At 40.5% G+C, this 16,215-nt stretch overlaps 54 non-coding genes across 54 annotated transcripts; all 54 read left to right on the forward strand.

Moving 5' to 3' along the window:
- The first annotated feature begins 23 nt into the window (after positions 1-23).
- Trnal-cag (transfer RNA leucine (anticodon CAG)) lies at positions 24-107 on the forward strand. Its single transcript has one exon. It is a non-coding gene; the product is annotated as a tRNA-Leu (tRNA).
- Positions 108-532: 425 nt separating this feature from the next.
- Positions 533-616, forward strand: Trnal-cag (transfer RNA leucine (anticodon CAG)). The gene has a single exon. It is a non-coding gene; the product is annotated as a tRNA-Leu (tRNA).
- Positions 617-1,048: 432 nt separating this feature from the next.
- Trnal-cag (transfer RNA leucine (anticodon CAG)) lies at positions 1,049-1,132 on the forward strand. Its single transcript has one exon. It is a non-coding gene; the product is annotated as a tRNA-Leu (tRNA).
- A 174-nt stretch (positions 1,133-1,306) lies between these two features.
- Trnal-cag (transfer RNA leucine (anticodon CAG)) lies at positions 1,307-1,390 on the forward strand. Its single transcript has one exon. It is a non-coding gene; the product is annotated as a tRNA-Leu (tRNA).
- Positions 1,391-1,565: 175 nt separating this feature from the next.
- On the forward strand, positions 1,566-1,649 carry Trnal-cag (transfer RNA leucine (anticodon CAG)). The gene has a single exon. It is a non-coding gene; the product is annotated as a tRNA-Leu (tRNA).
- Positions 1,650-2,077: 428 nt separating this feature from the next.
- Trnal-cag (transfer RNA leucine (anticodon CAG)) lies at positions 2,078-2,161 on the forward strand. The gene has a single exon. It is a non-coding gene; the product is annotated as a tRNA-Leu (tRNA).
- Positions 2,162-2,335: 174 nt separating this feature from the next.
- Trnal-cag (transfer RNA leucine (anticodon CAG)) lies at positions 2,336-2,419 on the forward strand. Its single transcript has one exon. It is a non-coding gene; the product is annotated as a tRNA-Leu (tRNA).
- A 174-nt stretch (positions 2,420-2,593) lies between these two features.
- Positions 2,594-2,677, forward strand: Trnal-cag (transfer RNA leucine (anticodon CAG)). Its single transcript has one exon. It is a non-coding gene; the product is annotated as a tRNA-Leu (tRNA).
- A 174-nt stretch (positions 2,678-2,851) lies between these two features.
- Trnal-cag (transfer RNA leucine (anticodon CAG)) lies at positions 2,852-2,935 on the forward strand. The gene has a single exon. It is a non-coding gene; the product is annotated as a tRNA-Leu (tRNA).
- A 175-nt stretch (positions 2,936-3,110) lies between these two features.
- On the forward strand, positions 3,111-3,194 carry Trnal-cag (transfer RNA leucine (anticodon CAG)). Its single transcript has one exon. It is a non-coding gene; the product is annotated as a tRNA-Leu (tRNA).
- A 174-nt stretch (positions 3,195-3,368) lies between these two features.
- On the forward strand, positions 3,369-3,452 carry Trnal-cag (transfer RNA leucine (anticodon CAG)). The gene has a single exon. It is a non-coding gene; the product is annotated as a tRNA-Leu (tRNA).
- Positions 3,453-3,625: 173 nt separating this feature from the next.
- On the forward strand, positions 3,626-3,711 carry Trnal-cag (transfer RNA leucine (anticodon CAG)). Its single transcript has one exon. It is a non-coding gene; the product is annotated as a tRNA-Leu (tRNA).
- A 173-nt stretch (positions 3,712-3,884) lies between these two features.
- On the forward strand, positions 3,885-3,968 carry Trnal-cag (transfer RNA leucine (anticodon CAG)). Its single transcript has one exon. It is a non-coding gene; the product is annotated as a tRNA-Leu (tRNA).
- A 690-nt stretch (positions 3,969-4,658) lies between these two features.
- Trnal-cag (transfer RNA leucine (anticodon CAG)) lies at positions 4,659-4,742 on the forward strand. Its single transcript has one exon. It is a non-coding gene; the product is annotated as a tRNA-Leu (tRNA).
- A 174-nt stretch (positions 4,743-4,916) lies between these two features.
- On the forward strand, positions 4,917-5,000 carry Trnal-cag (transfer RNA leucine (anticodon CAG)). Its single transcript has one exon. It is a non-coding gene; the product is annotated as a tRNA-Leu (tRNA).
- A 690-nt stretch (positions 5,001-5,690) lies between these two features.
- Positions 5,691-5,774, forward strand: Trnal-cag (transfer RNA leucine (anticodon CAG)). Its single transcript has one exon. It is a non-coding gene; the product is annotated as a tRNA-Leu (tRNA).
- A 174-nt stretch (positions 5,775-5,948) lies between these two features.
- Positions 5,949-6,032, forward strand: Trnal-cag (transfer RNA leucine (anticodon CAG)). The gene has a single exon. It is a non-coding gene; the product is annotated as a tRNA-Leu (tRNA).
- Positions 6,033-6,206: 174 nt separating this feature from the next.
- Trnal-cag (transfer RNA leucine (anticodon CAG)) lies at positions 6,207-6,290 on the forward strand. Its single transcript has one exon. It is a non-coding gene; the product is annotated as a tRNA-Leu (tRNA).
- A 174-nt stretch (positions 6,291-6,464) lies between these two features.
- Trnal-cag (transfer RNA leucine (anticodon CAG)) lies at positions 6,465-6,548 on the forward strand. The gene has a single exon. It is a non-coding gene; the product is annotated as a tRNA-Leu (tRNA).
- A 174-nt stretch (positions 6,549-6,722) lies between these two features.
- Trnal-cag (transfer RNA leucine (anticodon CAG)) lies at positions 6,723-6,806 on the forward strand. Its single transcript has one exon. It is a non-coding gene; the product is annotated as a tRNA-Leu (tRNA).
- Positions 6,807-6,980: 174 nt separating this feature from the next.
- On the forward strand, positions 6,981-7,064 carry Trnal-cag (transfer RNA leucine (anticodon CAG)). Its single transcript has one exon. It is a non-coding gene; the product is annotated as a tRNA-Leu (tRNA).
- A 174-nt stretch (positions 7,065-7,238) lies between these two features.
- Trnal-cag (transfer RNA leucine (anticodon CAG)) lies at positions 7,239-7,322 on the forward strand. Its single transcript has one exon. It is a non-coding gene; the product is annotated as a tRNA-Leu (tRNA).
- Positions 7,323-7,496: 174 nt separating this feature from the next.
- On the forward strand, positions 7,497-7,580 carry Trnal-cag (transfer RNA leucine (anticodon CAG)). The gene has a single exon. It is a non-coding gene; the product is annotated as a tRNA-Leu (tRNA).
- Positions 7,581-7,754: 174 nt separating this feature from the next.
- Positions 7,755-7,838, forward strand: Trnal-cag (transfer RNA leucine (anticodon CAG)). The gene has a single exon. It is a non-coding gene; the product is annotated as a tRNA-Leu (tRNA).
- Positions 7,839-8,013: 175 nt separating this feature from the next.
- Positions 8,014-8,097, forward strand: Trnal-cag (transfer RNA leucine (anticodon CAG)). The gene has a single exon. It is a non-coding gene; the product is annotated as a tRNA-Leu (tRNA).
- A 170-nt stretch (positions 8,098-8,267) lies between these two features.
- On the forward strand, positions 8,268-8,351 carry Trnal-cag (transfer RNA leucine (anticodon CAG)). The gene has a single exon. It is a non-coding gene; the product is annotated as a tRNA-Leu (tRNA).
- Positions 8,352-9,041: 690 nt separating this feature from the next.
- Positions 9,042-9,125, forward strand: Trnal-cag (transfer RNA leucine (anticodon CAG)). The gene has a single exon. It is a non-coding gene; the product is annotated as a tRNA-Leu (tRNA).
- A 174-nt stretch (positions 9,126-9,299) lies between these two features.
- Trnal-cag (transfer RNA leucine (anticodon CAG)) lies at positions 9,300-9,383 on the forward strand. Its single transcript has one exon. It is a non-coding gene; the product is annotated as a tRNA-Leu (tRNA).
- A 170-nt stretch (positions 9,384-9,553) lies between these two features.
- On the forward strand, positions 9,554-9,637 carry Trnal-cag (transfer RNA leucine (anticodon CAG)). The gene has a single exon. It is a non-coding gene; the product is annotated as a tRNA-Leu (tRNA).
- Positions 9,638-9,810: 173 nt separating this feature from the next.
- Positions 9,811-9,894, forward strand: Trnal-cag (transfer RNA leucine (anticodon CAG)). Its single transcript has one exon. It is a non-coding gene; the product is annotated as a tRNA-Leu (tRNA).
- Positions 9,895-10,064: 170 nt separating this feature from the next.
- Trnal-cag (transfer RNA leucine (anticodon CAG)) lies at positions 10,065-10,148 on the forward strand. Its single transcript has one exon. It is a non-coding gene; the product is annotated as a tRNA-Leu (tRNA).
- Positions 10,149-10,322: 174 nt separating this feature from the next.
- Trnal-cag (transfer RNA leucine (anticodon CAG)) lies at positions 10,323-10,406 on the forward strand. Its single transcript has one exon. It is a non-coding gene; the product is annotated as a tRNA-Leu (tRNA).
- Positions 10,407-10,576: 170 nt separating this feature from the next.
- On the forward strand, positions 10,577-10,660 carry Trnal-cag (transfer RNA leucine (anticodon CAG)). Its single transcript has one exon. It is a non-coding gene; the product is annotated as a tRNA-Leu (tRNA).
- Positions 10,661-10,834: 174 nt separating this feature from the next.
- Trnal-cag (transfer RNA leucine (anticodon CAG)) lies at positions 10,835-10,918 on the forward strand. The gene has a single exon. It is a non-coding gene; the product is annotated as a tRNA-Leu (tRNA).
- Positions 10,919-11,092: 174 nt separating this feature from the next.
- Positions 11,093-11,176, forward strand: Trnal-cag (transfer RNA leucine (anticodon CAG)). The gene has a single exon. It is a non-coding gene; the product is annotated as a tRNA-Leu (tRNA).
- A 175-nt stretch (positions 11,177-11,351) lies between these two features.
- Positions 11,352-11,435, forward strand: Trnal-cag (transfer RNA leucine (anticodon CAG)). Its single transcript has one exon. It is a non-coding gene; the product is annotated as a tRNA-Leu (tRNA).
- Positions 11,436-11,609: 174 nt separating this feature from the next.
- On the forward strand, positions 11,610-11,693 carry Trnal-cag (transfer RNA leucine (anticodon CAG)). The gene has a single exon. It is a non-coding gene; the product is annotated as a tRNA-Leu (tRNA).
- Positions 11,694-11,868: 175 nt separating this feature from the next.
- Positions 11,869-11,952, forward strand: Trnal-cag (transfer RNA leucine (anticodon CAG)). Its single transcript has one exon. It is a non-coding gene; the product is annotated as a tRNA-Leu (tRNA).
- A 174-nt stretch (positions 11,953-12,126) lies between these two features.
- Positions 12,127-12,210, forward strand: Trnal-cag (transfer RNA leucine (anticodon CAG)). Its single transcript has one exon. It is a non-coding gene; the product is annotated as a tRNA-Leu (tRNA).
- Positions 12,211-12,385: 175 nt separating this feature from the next.
- Trnal-cag (transfer RNA leucine (anticodon CAG)) lies at positions 12,386-12,469 on the forward strand. The gene has a single exon. It is a non-coding gene; the product is annotated as a tRNA-Leu (tRNA).
- A 174-nt stretch (positions 12,470-12,643) lies between these two features.
- Positions 12,644-12,727, forward strand: Trnal-cag (transfer RNA leucine (anticodon CAG)). Its single transcript has one exon. It is a non-coding gene; the product is annotated as a tRNA-Leu (tRNA).
- A 174-nt stretch (positions 12,728-12,901) lies between these two features.
- Positions 12,902-12,985, forward strand: Trnal-cag (transfer RNA leucine (anticodon CAG)). The gene has a single exon. It is a non-coding gene; the product is annotated as a tRNA-Leu (tRNA).
- Positions 12,986-13,160: 175 nt separating this feature from the next.
- Trnal-cag (transfer RNA leucine (anticodon CAG)) lies at positions 13,161-13,244 on the forward strand. The gene has a single exon. It is a non-coding gene; the product is annotated as a tRNA-Leu (tRNA).
- Positions 13,245-13,419: 175 nt separating this feature from the next.
- Trnal-cag (transfer RNA leucine (anticodon CAG)) lies at positions 13,420-13,503 on the forward strand. The gene has a single exon. It is a non-coding gene; the product is annotated as a tRNA-Leu (tRNA).
- A 174-nt stretch (positions 13,504-13,677) lies between these two features.
- Positions 13,678-13,761, forward strand: Trnal-cag (transfer RNA leucine (anticodon CAG)). Its single transcript has one exon. It is a non-coding gene; the product is annotated as a tRNA-Leu (tRNA).
- A 175-nt stretch (positions 13,762-13,936) lies between these two features.
- Trnal-cag (transfer RNA leucine (anticodon CAG)) lies at positions 13,937-14,020 on the forward strand. Its single transcript has one exon. It is a non-coding gene; the product is annotated as a tRNA-Leu (tRNA).
- Positions 14,021-14,194: 174 nt separating this feature from the next.
- On the forward strand, positions 14,195-14,278 carry Trnal-cag (transfer RNA leucine (anticodon CAG)). The gene has a single exon. It is a non-coding gene; the product is annotated as a tRNA-Leu (tRNA).
- Positions 14,279-14,453: 175 nt separating this feature from the next.
- On the forward strand, positions 14,454-14,537 carry Trnal-cag (transfer RNA leucine (anticodon CAG)). The gene has a single exon. It is a non-coding gene; the product is annotated as a tRNA-Leu (tRNA).
- A 174-nt stretch (positions 14,538-14,711) lies between these two features.
- Positions 14,712-14,795, forward strand: Trnal-cag (transfer RNA leucine (anticodon CAG)). Its single transcript has one exon. It is a non-coding gene; the product is annotated as a tRNA-Leu (tRNA).
- Positions 14,796-14,970: 175 nt separating this feature from the next.
- Trnal-cag (transfer RNA leucine (anticodon CAG)) lies at positions 14,971-15,054 on the forward strand. The gene has a single exon. It is a non-coding gene; the product is annotated as a tRNA-Leu (tRNA).
- A 174-nt stretch (positions 15,055-15,228) lies between these two features.
- Positions 15,229-15,312, forward strand: Trnal-cag (transfer RNA leucine (anticodon CAG)). Its single transcript has one exon. It is a non-coding gene; the product is annotated as a tRNA-Leu (tRNA).
- Positions 15,313-15,487: 175 nt separating this feature from the next.
- Positions 15,488-15,571, forward strand: Trnal-cag (transfer RNA leucine (anticodon CAG)). The gene has a single exon. It is a non-coding gene; the product is annotated as a tRNA-Leu (tRNA).
- A 174-nt stretch (positions 15,572-15,745) lies between these two features.
- Positions 15,746-15,829, forward strand: Trnal-cag (transfer RNA leucine (anticodon CAG)). Its single transcript has one exon. It is a non-coding gene; the product is annotated as a tRNA-Leu (tRNA).
- A 175-nt stretch (positions 15,830-16,004) lies between these two features.
- Trnal-cag (transfer RNA leucine (anticodon CAG)) lies at positions 16,005-16,088 on the forward strand. The gene has a single exon. It is a non-coding gene; the product is annotated as a tRNA-Leu (tRNA).
- Positions 16,089-16,215: the final 127 nt, after the last annotated feature.

Below are 16,215 nucleotides of genomic sequence, written 5' to 3' on the forward strand. Positions count from 1 at the left end.
GTTGAACGGAGACGAGTAAATGTGTCAGGATGGCCGAGCGGTCTAAGGCGCTGCGTTCAGCTCGCAGTCGGGTGTTCCCGGCGTGGGTTCGAATCCCACTTCTGACAACAAAAGATGATGCTAGAATTTTTTATAAAATCCAAAGTGTAAAATTCGCATAAAGAAGCTGCACTGATATTGCCGCATATGAATGAATTTTGTTACATTAATGACAAAAGACAAAATTTTGCATAGTTAGATATTCTTAAGAGTATTCAATGTTGAACGGAGACGAGTAAATGTGTCAGGATGGCCGAGCGGTCTAAGTTCAGGTCGCAGTCGGGTGTTCCCGGCGTGGGTTCGAATCCCACTTCTTACAACAAAAGCTGATGCTTGAATTTTTATAAAATCCAAAGTGTAAAATTCGCATAAAGAAGCTGCACTGATATTGCCGCATATGAATGAATTTTGTTACATTAATGACAAAAGACAAAATTTTGCATAGTTAGATATTCTTTAGAGTATTCAATGTTGAACGGAGACGAGTAAATGTGTCAGGATGGCCGAGCGGTCAAAGGCGCTGCGTTCAGGTCGCAGTCGGGTGTTCCCGGCGTGGGTTCGAATCCCACTTCTGACAACAAAAGCTGATGCTTGAATTTTTATAAAATCCAAAGTGCAAAATTCGCATAAAGAAGCTGCACTGATATTGCCGCATATGAATGAATTTTGTTACATTAATGAAAAAAGACAAAATTTTGCATAGTTACATATGCTTAACAGTATTCAATGTTGAACGGAGACGAGTAAATGTGTCAGGATGGCCGAGCGGTCTAAGGCGCGGCGTTCAGGTTGCAGTCGGGTGTTCCCGGCGTTGGTTCAAATCGCACTTCTGACAACAAAAGCTGATGCTTGAATTTTTATAAAATCCAAAGTGTAAAATTCGCATAAAGAAGATGCACTGATATTGCCGCATATGAATGAATTTTGTTACATTAATGACAAAAGACAAAATTTTGCATAGTTAGATATTCTTTAGAGTATTCAATGTTGAACGGAGACGAGTAAATGTGTCAGGATGGCCGAGCGGTCTAAGGCGCTGCGTTCAGGTCGCAGTCGTGTGTTCCCGGCGTGGGTTCGAATCCCACTTCTTACAACAAAAGCTGATGCTTGAATTTTTATAAAATCCAAAGTGTAAAATTCGCATAAAGAAGCTGCACTGATATTGCCGCATATGAATGAATTTTGTTACATTAATGACAAAAGACAAAATGTTGCATAGTTAGATATTCTTTAGAGTATTCAATGTTGAACGGAGACGAGTAAATGTATCAGGATGGCCGAGCGGTCTAAGGCGCTGCGTTCAGGTCGCAGTCGGGTGTTCCCGGCGTGGGTTCGAATCCCACTTCTGACAACAGAAGCTGATGCTTGAATTTTGTTTAAAATCCAAAGTGTAAAATTCGCATAAAGAAGCTGCACTGATATTGCCGCATATGAATGAATTTTGTTACATTAATGACAAAAGACAAAATTTTGCATAGTTAGATATTCTTTAGAGTATTCAATGTTGAACGGAGACGAGTAAATGTGTCAGGATGGCCGAGCGGTCTAAGGCGCTGCGTTCAGGTCGCAGTCTGGTGTTCCCGGCGTTGGTTCGAATCCAACTTCTGACAACAAAAGCTGATGCTTGAATTTTTATAAAATCCAAAGTGTAAAATTCGCATAAAGAAGCTGCACTGATATTGCCGCATATGAATGAATTTTGTTACATTAATGACAGAAGACAAAATTTTGCATAGTTATTCTTTAGATTATTCAATGTTGAACGGAGAGGAGTAAATGTGTCAGGATGGCTAAGCGGTCTAAGGCGCTGCGTTCAGGGCGCAGTCGGGTGTTCCCGGCGGTGGTACGAATCCCACTTCTGACAACAAAAGCTGATGCTTGAATTTTTATAAAATCCAAAGTGTAAAATTCGCATAAAGAAGCTGCACTGATATTGCCGCATATGAATGAATTTTGTTACATTAATGACAAAAGACAAAATGTTGCATAGTTAGATATTCTTTAGAGTATTCAATGTTGAACGGAGAGTAGTAAATCTGTAAGGATGGCCGAGCGGTCTAAGGCGCTGCGTTCAGGTCGCAGTCGGGTGTTCCCGGCGTGGGTTCGAATCCCACTTCTGACAACAAGAGCTGATGCTTGAATTTTTATAAAATCCAAAGTGTAAAATTCGCATAAAGAAGATGCACTGATATTGCCGCATATGAATGAATTTTGTTACATTAATGACAAAAGACAAAATTTTGCATAGTTAGATATTCTTAAGAGTATTCAATGTTGAACGGAGACGAGTAAATGTGTCAGGATGGCCGAGCGGTCTAAGGCGCTGCGTTCAGGTTGCAGTCGGGTGTTCCCGGCGTTGGTTCGAATCCCACTTCTGACAACAAAAGCTGATGCTTGAATTTTTATAAAATCCAAAGTGTAAAATTCGCATAAAGAAGATGCACTGATATTGCCGCATATGAATGAATTTTGTTACATTAATGACAAAAGACAAAATTTTGCATAGTTAGATATTCTTTAGAGTATTCAATGTTGAACGGAGAGTAGTAAATGTGTCAGGATGGCCAAGCGGTCTAAGACGCTGCGTTCAGGTCGCAGTCGGGTGTTCCCGGCGTGGGTTCGAATCCCACTTCTGACAACAAAAGCTGATGCTTGAATTTTTATAAAATCCACAGTGCTAAATTCGCATAAAGAAGCTGCACTGATATTGCCGCATATGAATGAATTTTGTTACATTAATGACAAAAGACAAAATTTTGCATAGTTAGATATTCTTTAGAGTATTCAATGTTGAACGGAGACGAGTAAATGTGTCAGGATGGCCGAGCGGTCTAAGGCGCTGCGTTCAGGTCGCAGTCGGGTGTTCCCGGCGTGGGTTCGAATCCCACTTCTAATAACAAAAGCTGATGCTTGAATTTTGTTTAAAATCCAAAGTGTAAAATTCGCACAAAGAAGCTGCACTGATATTGCCGCATATGAATGAATTTGGTTACATTAATGACAAAAGACAAAATTTTGCATAGTTAGATATTCTTTAGAGTATTCAATGTTGAACGCAGACGAGTAAATGTGTCAGGATGGCCGAGCGGTCTAAGGCGCTGCGTTCAGGTCGCAGTCGGGTGTTCCCGGCGTGGGTTCGAATCCCACGTCTGACAACAAGTGATGATGCTTGAACTTTTATAAAATCCAAAGTTTAAAATTCGCATAAAGAAGCTGCACTGATATTGCCGCATATGAATGAATTTTGTTACATTAATGACAAAAGACAAAATTTTGCATAGTTAGATATTCTTTAGAGTATTCAATGTTGAACGGAGACGAGTAAATGTGTAAGGATGGCCGAGCGGTCTAAGGCGCTGCGTTCAGGTCGAAGTCGGGTGTTCCCGGCGTGGGTTCGAATCCCACTTCTGACAACAAAAGCTGAGTCTTGAATTTTTATAAAATCCAAAGTGTAAAATTCGCACAAAGAAGCTGCACTGATATTGCCGCATATGAATGAATTTTGTTACATTAATGACAAAAGACAAAATTTTGCATAGTTAGATATTCTTTAGAGTATTCAATGTTGAACGGAGACGAGTAAATGTGTGCGGATGGCCGAGCGGTCTAAGGCGCTGCGTTCAGGTCGCAGTCGGGTGTTCCCGGCGTGGGTTCGAATCCCACGTCTGACAACAAGTGATGATGCTTGAATTTTTATAAAATCCAAATTTTGAAATTCGCATAAAGAAGCTGCACTGATATTGCCGCATATGAATGAATTTTGTTACATTAATGACAAAAGACAAAATTTTGCATAGTTAGATATTCTTTAGAGTATTCAATGTTGAACGGAGACGAGTAAATGTGTCAGGATGGCCGAGCGGTCTAAGGCGCTGCGTTCAGGTCGCAGTCGGGTGTTCCCGGCGTGGGTTCGAATCCCACTTCTGACAACAAAAGATAATGCTTTTATTTTTATAAAATCCAAAGTGTAAAATTCGCATAAAGAAGCTGCACTGATATTGCCGCATATGAATGAATTTTGTTACATTAATGACAAAAGACAAAATTTTGCATAGTTAGATATTCTTTAGAGTATTCAATGTTGAACGGAGACGAGTAAATGTGTCAGGATGGCCGAGCGGTCTAAGGCGCGGCGTTCAGGTTGCAGTCGGGTGTTCCCGGCGTTGGTTCGAATCCCACTTCTGACAACAAAAGCTGATGCTTGAATTTTTATAAAATCCAAAGTGTAAAATTCGCATAAAGAAGATGCACTGATATTGCCGCATATGAATGAATTTTGTTACATTAATGACAAAAGACAAAATTTTGCATAGTTAGATATTCTTTAGAGTATTCAATGTTGAACGGAGACGAGTAAATGTGTCAGGATGGCCGAGCGGTCTAAGGCGCGGCGTTCAGGTTGCAGTCGGGTGTTCCCGGCGTTGGTTCGAATCCCACTTCTGACAACAAAAGCTGATGCTTGAATTTTTATAAAATCCAAAGTGTAAAATTCGCATAAAGAAGATGCACTGATATTGCCGCATATGAATGAATTTTGTTACATTAATGACAAAAGACAAAATTTTGCATAGTTAGATATTCTTTAGAGTATTCAATGTTGAACGGAGAGTAGTAAATGTGTCAGGATTGCCAAGCGGTCTAAGACGCTGCGTTCAGGTCGCAGTCGGGTGTTCCCGGCGTGGGTTCGAATCCCACTTCTGACAACAAAAGCTGATGCTTGAATTTTTATAAAATCCACAGTGCTAAATTCGCATAAAGAAGCTGCACTGATATTGCCGCATATGAATGAATTTTGTTACATTAATGACAAAAGACAAAATTTTGCATAGTTAGATATTCTTTAGAGTATTCAATGTTGAACGGAGACGAGTAAATGTGTCAGGATGGCCGAGCGGTCTAAGGCGCTGCGTTCAGGTCGCAGTCGGGTGTTCCCGGCGTGGGTTCGAATCCTACTTCTGACAACAAAAGATAATGCTTGAATTTTTATAAAATCCAAAGTGTAAAATTCGCATAAAGAAGCTGCACTGATATTGCCGCATATGAATGAATTTTGTTACATTAATGACAAAAGACAAAATTTTGCATAGTTAGATATTCTTTAGAGTATTCAATGTTGAACGGAGACGAGTAAATGTGTCAGGATGGCCGAGCGGTCTAAGGCGCGGCGTTCAGGTTGCAGTCGGGTGTTCCCGGCGTTGGTTCGAATCCCACTTCTGACAACAAAAGCTGATGCTTGAATTTTTATAAAATCCAAAGTGTAAAATTCGCATAAAGAAGCTGCACTGATATTGCCGCATATGAATGAATTTTGTTACATTAATGACAAAAGACAAAATTTTGCATAGTTAGATATTCTTTAGAGTATTCAATGTTGAACGGAGACGAGTAAATGTGTCAGGATGGCCGAGCGGTCTAAGGCGCGGCGTTCAGGTTGCAGTCGGGTGTTCCCGGCGTTGGTTCGAATCCCACTTCTGACAACAAAAGCTGATGCTTGAATTTTTATAAAATCCAAAGTGTAAAATTCGCATAAAGAAGATGCACTGATATTGCCGCATATGAATGAATTTTGTTACATTAATGACAAAAGACAAAATTTTGCATAGTTAGATATTCTTTAGAGTATTCAATGTTGAACGGAGAGTAGTAAATGTGTCAGGATGGCCAAGCGGTCTAAGACGCTGCGTTCAGGTCGCAGTCGGGTGTTCCCGGCGTGGGTTCGAATCCCACTTCTGACAACAAAAGCTGATGCTTGAATTTTTATAAAATCCACAGTGCTAAATTCGCATAAAGAAGCTGCACTGATATTGCCGCATATGAATGAATTTTGTTACATTAATGACAAAAGACAAAATTTTGCATAGTTAGATATTCTTTAGAGTATTCAATGTTGAACGGAGACGAGTAAATGTGTCAGGATGGCCGAGCGGTCTAAGGCGCTGCGTTCAGGTCGCAGTCGGGTGTTCCCGGCGTGGGTTCGAATCCCACGTCTGACAACAAGTGATGATGCTTGAATTTTTATAAAATCCAAAGTTTAAAATTCGCATAAAGAAGCTGCACTGATATTGCCGCATATGAATGAATTTTGTTACATTAATGACAAAAGACAAAATTTTGCATAGTTAGATATTCTTTAGAGTATTCAATGTTGAACGGAGACGAGTAAATGTGTCAGGATGGCCGAGCGGTCTAAGGCGCTGCGTTCAGGTCGCAGTCGAGTGTTCCCGGCGTGGGTTCGAATCCCACTTCTGACAACAAAGGCTGATGCTTGAATTTTTATAAAATCCAAAGTGTAAAATTCGCACAAAGAAGCTGCACTGATATTGCCGCATATGAATGAATTTTGTTACATTAATGACAAAAGACAAAATTTTGCATAGTTAGATATTCTTTAGAGTATTCAATGTTGAACGGAGACGAGTAAATGTGTCAGGATGACCGAGCGGTCTAAGGCGCTGCGTTCAGGTCGCAGTCGGGTGTTCCCGGCGTGGGTTCGAATCCCACGTCTGACAACAAGTGATGATGCTTGAATTTTTATAAAATCCAAATTTTGAAATTCGCATAACGAAGCTGCACTGATATTGCCGCATATGAATGAATTTTGTTACATTAATGACAAAAGACAAAATTTTGCATAGTTAGATATTCTTTAGAGTATTCAATGTTGAACGGAGACGAGTAAATGTGTCAGGATGGCCGAGCGGTCTAAGGCGCTGCGTTCAGGTCGCAGTCGGGTGTTCCCGGCGTGGGTTCGAATCCCACTTCTGACAACAAAAGCTTAGTCTTGAATTTTTATAAAATCCAAAGTGTAAAATTCGCACAAAGAAGCTGCACTGATATTGCCGCATATGAATGAATTTTGTTACATTAATGACAAAAGACAAAATTTTGCATAGTTAGATATTCTTTAGAGTATTCAATGTTGAACGGAGACGAGTAAATGTGTCAGGATGGCCGAGCGGTCTAAGGCGCTGCGTTCAGGTCGCAGTCGGGTGTTCCCGGCGTGGGTTCGAATCCCACGTCTGACAACAAGTGATGATGCTTGAATTTTTATAAAATCCAAATTTTAAAATTCGCATAAAGAAGCTGCACTGATATTGCCGCATATGAATGAATTTTGTTACATTAATGACATAAGACAAAATTTTGCATAGTTAGATATTCTTTAGAGTATTCAATGTTGAACGGAGACGAGTAAATGTGTCAGGATGGCCGAGCGGTCTAAGGCGCTGCGTTCAGGTCGCAGTCGGGTGTTCCCGGCGTGGGTTCGAATCCCACTTCTGACAACAAAAGATGATGCTTGAATTTTTATAAAATCCAAAGTGTAAAATTCGCATAAAGAAGCTGCACTGATATTGCCGCATATGAATGAATTTTGTTACATTAATGACAAAAGACAAAATTTTGCATAGTTAGATATTCTTTAGAGTATTGAATGTTGAACGGAGACGAGTAAATGTGTCAGGATGGCCGAGCGGTCTAAGGCGCTGCGTTCAGCTCGCAGTCGGGTGTTCCCGGCGTGGGTTCGAATCCCACTTCTTACAACAAAAGCTGATGCTTGAATTTTTATAAAATCCAAAGTGTAAAATTCTTATAAAGAAGCTGCACTGATATTGCCGCATATGAATGAATTTTGTTACATTAATGACAAAAGACAAAATTTTGCATAGTTAGATATTCTTTAGAGTATTCAATGTTGAACGGAGACGAGTAAATGTGTCAGGATGGCCGAGCGGTCTAAGGCGCTGCGTTCAGCTCGCAGTCGGGTGTTCCCGGCGTGGGTTCGAATCCCACTTCTGACAACAAAAGATGATGCTAGAATTTTTTATAAAATCCAAAGTGTAAAATTCGCATAAAGAAGCTGCACTGATATTGCCGCATATGAATGAATTTTGTTACATTAATGACAAAAGACAAAATTTTGCATAGTTAGATATTCTTAAGAGTATTCAATGTTGAACGGAGACGAGTAAATGTGTCAGGATGGCCGAGCGGTCTAAGGCGCTGCGTTCAGGTCGCAGTCGGGTGTTCCCGGCGTGGGTTCGAATCCCACTTCTGACAACAAAAGCTGAGTCTTGAATTTTTATAAAATCCAAAGTGTAAAATTCGCACGAAGAAGCTGCACTGATATTGCCGCATATGAATGAATTTTGTTACATTAATGACAGAAGACAAAATTTTGCATAGTTTTTCTTTAGAGTATTCAATGTTGAACGGAGACGAGTAAATGTGTCAGGATGGCCGAGCGGTCTAAGGCGCTGCGTTCAGGGCGCAGTCGGGTGTTCCCGGCGTGGGTACGAATCCCACTTCTGACAACAAAAGCTGATGCTTGAATTTTTATACAATCCAAAGTGTAAAATTCGCATAAAGAAGCTGCACTGATATTGCCGCATATGAATGAATTTTGTTACATTAATGACAAAAGACAAAATTTTGCATAGTTAGATATTCTTAAGAGTATTCAATGTTAAACGGAGACGAGTAAATGTGTCAGGATGGCCGAGCGGTCTAAGGCGCGGCGTTCAGGTTGCAGTCGGGTGTTCCCGGCGTTGGTTCGAATCCCACTTCTGACAACAAAAGCTGATGCTTGAATTTTTATAAAATCCAAAGTGTAAAATTCGCATAAAGAAGCTGCACTGATATTGCCGCATATGAATGAATTTTGTTACATTAATGACAAAAGACGAAATTTTGCATAGTTAGATAGTCTTTAGAGTATTCAATGTTGAACGGAGACGAGTAAATGTGTCAGGATGGCCGAGCGGTCTAAGGCGCTGCGTTCAGGTAGCAGTCGGGTGTTCCCGGCATTGGTGCGACTCCCACTTCTGACAACAAGAGCTGATGCTTGAATTTTTATAAAATCCAAAGTGTAAAATTCGCATAAAGAAGCTGCACTGTTATTGCCGCATATGAATGAATTCTGTTTCATTAATGACAAAAGACAAAATTTTGCATAGTTAGATATTCTTTAGAGTATTCAATGTTGAACGGAGAGTAGTAAATGTGTCAGGATGGCCAAGCGGTCTAAGGCGCTGCGTTCAGGTCGCAGTCGGGTGTTCCCGACGTGGGTTCGAATCCCACTTCTGACAACAAAAGCTGATGCTTGAATTTGTATAAAATCCACAGTGCTAAATTCGCATAAAGAAGCTGCACTGATATTGCCGCATATGAATGAATTTTGTTACATTAATGACAAAAGACAAAATTTTGCATAGTTAGATATTCTATAGAGTATTCACTGTTGAACGGAGACGAGTAAATGTGTCAGGATGACCGAGCGGTCTAAGGCGCTGCGTTCAGGTCGCAGTCGGGTGTTCCCGGCGTGGGTTCGAATCCCACTTCTGACAACAAGTGATGATGCTTGAATTTTTATAAAATCCAAAGTGTAAAATTCGCATAAAGAAGCTGCACTGATATTGCCGCATATGAATGAATTTTGTTACATTAATGACAAAAGACAAAATTTTGCATAGTAATTCTTTAGAGTATTCAATGTTGAACGGAGACGAGTGAATGTGTCAGGATGGCCGAGCGGTCTAAGGCGCTGCGTTCAGGTCGCAGTCGGGTGTTCCCGGCGTGGGTTCGAATCCCACTTCTGACAACAAAAGCTGATGCTCGAATTTTTATAAAATCCAAAGTGTAAAATTCGCATAAAGAAGCTGCACTGATATTGCAGCATATGAATGAATTTTGTTACATTAATGACAAAAGACAAATTTTGCATAGTTAGATATTCTTTAGAGTATTCAATGTTGAACGGAGACGAGTAAATGTGTCAGGATGGCCGAGCGGTCTAAGGCGCTGCGTTCAGGTCGAAGTCGGGTGTTCCCGGCGTGGGTTTGAATCCCACTTCTGACAACAAAAGCTGAGTCTTGAATTTTTATAAAATCCAAAGTGTAAAATTCGCATAAAGAAGCTGCACTGATATTGCCGCATATTATTGAATTTTGTTACATTAATGTCAGAAGACAAAATTTTGCATAGTTATTCTTTAGAGTATTCAATGTTGAACGGAGACGAGTAAATGTGTCAGGATGGCCGAGCGGTCTAAGGCGCTGCGTTCAGGGCGCAGTCGGGTGTTCCCGGCGTGGGTTCGAATCCCACGTCTGACAACAAGTGATGATGCTTGAATTTTTATAAAATCCAAATTTTAAAATTCGCATAAAGAAGCTGCACTGATATTGCCGCATATGAATGAATTTTGTTACATTAATGACAAAAGACAAAATTTTGCATAGTTAGATATTCTTTAGAGTATTCAATGTTGAACGGAGACGAGTAAATGTGTCAGGATGGCCGAGCGGTCTAAGGCGCTGCGTTCAGGTCGCAGTCGGGTGTTCCCGGCGTGGGTTCGAATCCCACTTCTGACAACAAAAGATGATGCTTGAATTTTTATAAAATCCAAAGTGTAAAATTCGCATAAAGAAGCTGCACTGATATTGCCGCATATGAATGAATTTTGTTACATTAATGACAGAAGACAAAATTTTGCATAGTTATTCTTTAGAGTATTCAATGTTGAACGGAGACGAGTAAATGTGTCAGGATGGCCGAGCGGTCTAAGGCGCTGCGTTCAGGGCGCAGTCGGGTGTTCCCGGCGTGGGTACGAATCCCACTTCTGACAACAAAAGCTGATGCTTGAATTTTTATACAATCCAAAGTGTAAAATTCGCATAAAGAAGCTGCACTGATATTGCCGCATATGAATGAATTTTGTTACATTAATGACAAAAGACAAAATTTTGCATAGTTAGATATTCTTTAGAGTATTCAATGTTGAACGGAGAGTAGTAAATGTGTCAGGATGGCCGAGCGGTCTAAGGCGCTGCGTTCAGGTCGCAGTCGGGTGTTCCCGGCGTGGGTTCGAATCCCACTTCTGACAACAAGAGCTGATGCTTGAATTTTTATAAAATCTAAAGTGTAAAATTCGCATAAAGAAGCTGCACTGATATTGCCGCATATGAATGAATTTTGTTACATTAATGACAAAAGACAAAATTTTGCATAGTTAGATATTCTTTAGAGTATTCAATGTTGAACGTCGACGAGTAAATGTGTCAGGATGGCCGAGCGGTCTAAGACGCTGCGTTCAGCTCGCAGTCGGGTGTTCCCGGCATGGGTTCGAATCCCACTTCTGACAACAAAAGATGATGCTAGAATTTTTTATAAAATCCAAAGTGTAAAATTCGCATAAAGAAGCTGCACTGATATTGCCGCATATGAATGAATTTTGTTACATTAATGACAAAAGACAAAATTTTGCATAGTTAGATATTCTTTAGAGTATTCAATGTTGAACGGAGACGAGTAAATGTGTCAGGATGGCAAAGCGGTCTAAGGCGCTGCGTTCAGGTCGCAGTCGGGTGTTCCCGGCGTGGGTTCGAATCCCACTTCTTACAACAAAAGCTGATGCTTGAATTTTTATAAAATCCAAAGTGTAACATTCGCATAAAGAAGCTGCACTGATATTGCCGCATATGAATGAATTTGGTTACATTAATGACAAAAGACAAAATTTTGCATAGTTAGATATTCTTTAGAGTATTCAATGTTGAACGGAGACGAGTAAATGTGTCAGGATGGCCGAGCGGTCTAAGGCGCTGCGTTCAGCTCGCAGTCGGGTGTTCCCGGCGTGGGTTCGAATCCCACTTCTGACAACAAAAGATGATGCTAGAATTTTTTATAAAATCCAAAGTGTAAAATTCGCATAAAGAAGCTGCACTGATATTGCCGCATATGAATGAATTTTGTTACATTAATGACAAAAGACAAAATTTGGCATAGTTAGATATTCTTAAGAGTATTCAATGTTGAACGGAGACGAGTAAATGTGTCAGGATGGCCGAGCGGTCTAAGGCGCTGCGTTCAGGTCGCAGTCGGGTGTTCCCGGCGTGGGTTCGAATCCCACTTCTGACAACAAAAGCTGATGCTTGAATTTTTATAAAATCCAAAGTGTAAAATTCGCACAAAGAAGCTGCACTGATATTGCCGCATATGAATGAATTTTGTTACATTAATGACAAAAGACAAAATTTTGCATAGTTAGATATTCTTTAGAGTATTCAATGTTGAACGGAGACGAGTAAATGTGTCAGGATGGCCGAGCGGTCTAAGGCGCTGCGTTCAGGTCGCAGTCGGGTGTTCCCGGCGTGGGTTCGAATCCCACTTCTGACAACAAAAGATGATGCTAGAATTTTTTATAAAATCCAAAGTGTAAAATTCGCATAAAGAAGCTGCACTGATATTGCCGCATATGAATGAATTTTGTTACATTAATGACAAAAGACAAAATTTTGCATAGTTAGATATTCTTTAGAGTATTCAATGTTGAACGGAGACGAGTAAATGTGTCAGGATGGCCGAGCGGTCTAAGGCGCTGCGTTCAGGTCGCAGTCGGGTGTTCCCGGCGTGGGTTCGAATCCAACTTCTGACAACAAAAGCTGATGCTTGAATTTTTATAAAATCCAAAGTGTAAAATTCGCACAAAGAAGCTGCACTGATATTGCCGCATATGAATGAATTTTGTTACATTAATGACAAAAGACAAAATTTTGCATAGTTAGATATTCTTTAGAGTATTCAATGTTGAACGGAGACGAGTAAATGTGTCAGGATGGCCGAGCGGTCTAAGGCGCTGCGTTCAGGTCGCAGTCGGGTGTTCCCGGCGTGGGTTCGAATCCCACTTCTGACAACAAAAGCTGATGCTTGAATTTTTATAAAATCCAAAGTGTAAAATTCGCACAAAGAAGCTGCACTGATATTGCCGCATATGAATGAATTTTGTTACATTAATGACAAAAGACAAAATTTTGCATAGTTAGATATTCTTTAGAGTATTCAATGTTGAACGTCGACGAGTAAATGTGTCAGGATGGCCGAGCGGTCTAAGGCGCTGCGTTCAGCTCGCAGTCGGGTGTTCCCGGCGTGGGTTCGAATCCCACTTCTGACAACAAAAGATGATGCTAGAATTTTTTATAAAATCCAAAGTGTAAAATTCGCATAAAGAAGCTGCACTGATATTGCCGCATATGAATGAATTTTGTTACATTAATGACAAAAGACAAAATTTTGCATAGTTAGATATTCTTTAGAGTATTCAATGTTGAACGTCGACGAGTAAATGTGTCAGGATGGCCGAGCGGTCTAAGGCGCTGCGTTCAGCTCGCAGTCGGGTGTTCCCGGCGTGGGTTCGAATCCCACTTCTGACAACAAAAGATGATGCTAGAATTTTTTATAAAATCCAAAGTGTAAAATTCGCATAAAGAAGCTGCACTGATATTGCCGCATATGAATGAATTTTGTTACATTAATGACAAAAGACAAAATTTTGCATAGTTAGATATTCTTTAGAGTATTCAATGTTGAACGGAGACGAGTAAATGTGTCAGGATGGCAAAGCGGTCTAAGGCGCTGCGTTCAGGTCGCAGTCGGGTGTTCCCGGCGTGGGTTCGAATCCCACTTCTTACAACAAAAGCTGATGCTTGAATTTTTATAAAATCCAAAGTGTAACATTCGCATAAAGAAGCTGCACTGATATTGCCGCATATGAATGAATTTGGTTACATTAATGACAAAAGACAAAATTTTGCATAGTTAGATATTCTTTAGAGTATTCAATGTTGAACGGAGACGAGTAAATGTGTCAGGATGGCCGAGCGGTCTAAGGCGCTGCGTTCAGCTCGCAGTCGGGTGTTCCCGGCGTGGGTTCGAATCCCACTTCTGACAACAAAAGATGATGCTAGAATTTTTTATAAAATCCGAAGAGTAAAATTCGCATAAAGAAGCTGCACTGATATTGCCGCATATGAATGAATTTTGTTACATTAATGACAAAAGACAAAATTTGGCATAGTTAGATATTCTTAAGAGTATTCAATGTTGAACGGAGACGAGTAAATGTGTCAGGATGGCCGAGCGGTCTAAGGCGCTGCGTTCAGGTCGCAGTCGGGTGTTCCCGGCGTGGGTTCGAATCCCACTTCTGACAACAAAAGCTGATGCTTGAATTTTTATAAAATCCAAAGTGTAAAATTCGCACAAAGAAGCTGCACTGATATTGCCGCATATGAATGAATTTTGTTACATTAATGACAAAAGACAAAATTTTGCATAGTTAGATATTCTTTAGAGTATTCAATGTTGAACGGAGACGAGTAAATGTGTCAGGATGGCCAAGCGGTCTAAGGCGCTGCGTTCAGGTCGCAGTCGGGTGTTCCCGGCGTGGGTTCGAATCCCACTTCTGACAACGAAAGATGATGCTAGAATTTTTTATAAAATCCAAAGTGTAAAATTCGCATAAAGAAGCTGCACTGATATTGCCGCATATGAATGAATTTTGTTACATTAATGACAAAAGACAAAATTTTGCATAGTTAGATATTCTTTAGAGTATTCAATGTTGAACGGAGACGAGTAAATGTGTCAGGATGGCCGAGCGGTCTAAGGCGCTGCGTTCAGGTCGCAGTCGGGTGTTCCCGGCGTGGGTTCGAATCCAACTTCTGACAACAAAAGCTGATGCTTGAATTTTTATAAAATCCAAAGTGTAAAATTCGCACAAAGAAGCTGCACTGATATTGCCGCATATGAATGAATTTTGTTACATTAATGACAAAAGACAAAATTTTGCATAGTTAGATATTCTTTAGAGTATTCAATGTTGAACGGAGACGAGTAAATGTGTCAGGATGGCCGAGCGGTCTAAGGCGCTGCGTTCAGGTCGCAATCGGGTGTTCCCGGCATGGGTTCGAATCCCACTTCTGACAACAAAAGACGATGCTAGAATTTTTTATAAAATCCAAAGTGTAAAATTCGCATAAAGAAGCTGCACTGATATTGCCGCATATGAATGAATTTTGTTACATTAATGACAAAAGACAAAATTTTGCATAGTTAGATATTCTTTAGAGTATTCAATGTGGAACGGAGACGAGTAAATGTGTCAGGATGGCCGAGCGGTCTAAGGCGCTGCGTTCAGGTCGCAGTCGGGTGTTCCCGGCGTGGGTTCGAATCCAACTTCTGACAACAAAAGCTGATGCTTGAATTTTTATAAAATCCAAAGTGTAAAATTCGCACAAAGAAGCTGCACTGATATTGCCGCATATGAATGAATTTTGTTACATTAATGACAAAAGACAAAATTTTGCATAGTTAGATATTCTTTAGAGTATTCAATGTTGAACGTCGATGAGTAAATGTGTCAGGATGGCCGAGCGGTCTATGGCGCTGCGTTCAGCTCGCAGTCGGGTGTTCCCGGCGTGGGTTCGAATCCCACTTCTGACAACAAAAGATGATGCTAGAATTTTTTATAAAATCCAAAGTGTAAAATTCGCATAAAGAAGCTGCACTGATATTGCCGCATATGAATGAATTTTGTTACATTAATGACAAAAGACAAAATTTTGCATAGTTAGATATTCTTTAGAGTATTCAATGTTGAACGGAGACGAGTAAATGTGTCAGGATGGCAAAGCGGTCTAAGGCGCTGCGTTCAGGTCGCAGTCGGGTGTTCCCGGCGTGGGTTCGAATCCCTCTTCTGACAACAAAAGCTGATGCTTGAATTTTTATAAAATCCAAAGTGTAACATTCGCATAAAGAAGCTGCACTGATATTGCCGCATATGAATGAATTTGGTTACATTAATGACAAAAGACAAAATTTTGCATAGTTAGATATTCTTTAGAGTATTCAATGTTGAACGGAGACGAGTAAATGTGTCAGGATGGCCGAGCGGTCTAAGGCGCTGCGTTCAGCTCGCAGTCGGGTGTTCCCGGCGTGGGTTCGAATCCCACTTCTGACAACAAAAGATGATGCTAGAATTTTTTATGAAATCCAAAGTGTAAAATTCGCATAAAGAAGCTGCACTGATATTGCCGCATATGAATGAATTTTGTTACATTAATGACAAAAGACAAAATTGTGCATAGTTAGATATTCTTAACAGTATTCAATGTTGAACGGAGACGAGTAAATGTGTCAGGATGGCCGAGCGGTCTAAGGCGCTGCGTTCAGGTCGCAGTCGGGTGTTCCCGGCGTGGGTTCGAATCCCACTTCTGACAACAAAAGCTGATGCTTGAATTTTTATAAAATCCAAAGTGTAAAATTCGCACAAAGAAGCTGCACTGATATTGCCGCATATGAATGAATTTTGTTACATTAATGACAAAAGACAAAATTTTGCATAGT

This window comes from Euprymna scolopes, chromosome 32 (genome assembly GCF_053919585.1).
Source record: "Euprymna scolopes isolate OS-2025 chromosome 32, ASM5391958v1, whole genome shotgun sequence".
Taxonomy (NCBI): domain Eukaryota; kingdom Metazoa; phylum Mollusca; class Cephalopoda; order Sepiida; family Sepiolidae; genus Euprymna; species Euprymna scolopes.